Genomic DNA, 2,531 nt, shown 5'->3' on the forward strand with positions numbered 1-2,531 from the left:
AATGTCACTGTCCCTTGCCTCTGCCATTCATGTAGCATATATGTTAGTCTCTAGGGCATTGTACTGCTTGCTAGGGTAATGTCACTGTCCCTTGCCTCTGCCATTCATGTAGCATATATGGTTAGTCTCTAGGGCATTGTACTGCTTGCTAGGGTAATGTCACTGTCCCTTGCCTCTGCCATTCATGTAGCATATATGGTCAGTCTCTAGGGCATTGTACTGCTTGCTAGGGTAATGTCACTGTCCCTTGCCTCTGCCATTCATGTAGCATATATGTTAGTCTCTAGGGCATTGTACTGCTTGCTAGGGTAATGTCACTGTCCCTTGCCTCTGCCATTCATGTAGCATATATGGTCAGTCTCTAGGGCATTGTACTGCTTGCTAGGGTAATGTCACTGTCCCTTGCCTCTGCCATTCATGTAGCATATATGTCAGTCTCTAGGGCATTGTACTGCTTGCTAGGGTAATGTCACTGTCCCTTCCTCTGCCATTCATGTAGCATATATGTTAAGTCTCTAGGGCATTGTACTGCTTGCTAGGGTAATGTCACTGTCCCTTGCCTCTGCCATTCATGTAGCATATGTGGTCAGTCTCTAGGGCATTGTACTGCTTGCTAGGGTAATGTCACTGTCCCTTGCCTCTGCCATTCATGTAGCATATGTGTTAGTCTCTAGGGCATTGTACTGCTTGCTAGGGTAATGTCACTGTCCCTTCCTCTGCCATTCATGTAGCATATATGTTAAGTCTCTAGGGCATTGTACTGCTTGCTAGGGTAATGTCACTGTCCCTTGCCTCTGCCATTCATGTAGCATATATGTGGCCAGTCTCTAGGGCATTGTACTGCTTGCTAGGGTAATGTCACTGTCCCTTGCCTCTGCCATTCATGTAGCATATATGTTAAGTCTCTAGGGCATTGTACTGCTTGCTAGGGTAATGTCACTGTCCCTTGCCTCTGCCATTCATGTAGCATATATGGTCAGTCTCTAGGGCATTGTACTGCTTGCTAGGGTAATGTCACTGTCCCTTGCCTCTGCCATTCATGTAGCATATATGTGGCAGTCTCTAGGGCATTGTACTGCTTGCTAGGGTAATGTCACTGTCCCTTGCCTCTGCCATTCATGTAGCATATATGTTAAGTCTCTAGGGCATTGTACTGCTTGCTAGGGTAATGTCACTGTCCCTTGCCTCTGCCATTCATGTAGCATATGTGGTCAGTCTCTAGGGCATTGTACTGCTTGCTAGGGTAATGTCACTGTCCCTTGCCTCTGCCATTCATGTAGCATATGTGGTCAGTCTCTAGGGCATTGTACTGCTTGCTAGGGTAATGTCACTGTCCCTTCCCTCTGCCATTCATGTAGCATATATGTTAAGTCTCTAGGGCATTGTACTGCTTGCTAGGGTAATGTCACTGTCCCTTGCCTCTGCCATTCATGTAGCATATATGTTAAGTCTCTAGGGCATTGTACTGCTTGCTAGGGTAATGTCACTGTCCCTTGCCTCTGCCATTCATGTAGCATATGTGGCAGTCTCTAGGGCATTGTACTGCTTGCTAGGGTAATGTCACTGTCCCTTCCTCTGCCATTCATGTAGCATATATGTTAAGTCTCTAGGGCATTGTACTGCTTGCTAGGGTAATGTCACTGTCCCTTGCCTCTGCCATTCATGTAGCATATATGTTAAGTCTCTAGGGCATTGTACTGCTTGCTAGGGTAATGTCACTGTCCCTTGCCTCTGCCATTCATGTAGCATATATGGTCAGTCTCTAGGGCATTGTACTGCTTGCTAGGGTAATGTCACTGTCCCTTGCCTCTGCCATTCATGTAGCATATATGTTAAGTCTCTAGGGCATTGTACTGCTTGCTAGGGTAATGTCACTGTCCCTTGCCTCTGCCATTCATGTAGCATATATGGTCAGTCTCTAGGGCATTGTACTGCTTGCTAGGGTAATGTCACTGTCCCTTGCCTCTGCCATTCATGTAGCATATGTGGCAGTCTCTAGGGCATTGTACTGCTTGCTAGGGTAATGTCACTGTCCCTTCCCTCTGCCATTCATGTAGCATATATGTTAAGTCTCTAGGGCATTGTACTGCTTGCTAGGGTAATGTCACTGTCCCTTGCCTCTGCCATTCATGTAGCATATGTGGTTAGTCTCTAGGGCATTGTACTGCTTGCTAGGGTAATGTCACTGTCCCTTCCCTCTGCCATTCATGTAGCATATATGTTAAGTCTCTAGGGCATTGTACTGCTTGCTAGGGTAATGTCACTGTCCCTTCCTCTGCCATTCATGTAGCATATATGTTAAGTCTCTAGGGCATTGTACTGCTTGCTAGGGTAATGTCACTGTCCCTTCCTCTGCCATTCATGTAGCATATATGTTAGTCTCTAGGGCATTGTACTGCTTGCTAGGGTAATGTCACTGTCCCTTGCCTCTGCCATTCATGTAGCATATATGTTAAGTCTCTAGGGCATTGTACTGCTTGCTAGGGTAATGTCACTGTCCCTTGCCTCTGCCATTCATGTAGCATATATGT

This window comes from Palaemon carinicauda, chromosome 13, assembly GCF_036898095.1.
Source record: "Palaemon carinicauda isolate YSFRI2023 chromosome 13, ASM3689809v2, whole genome shotgun sequence".
Classification (NCBI taxonomy): domain Eukaryota; kingdom Metazoa; phylum Arthropoda; class Malacostraca; order Decapoda; family Palaemonidae; genus Palaemon; species Palaemon carinicauda.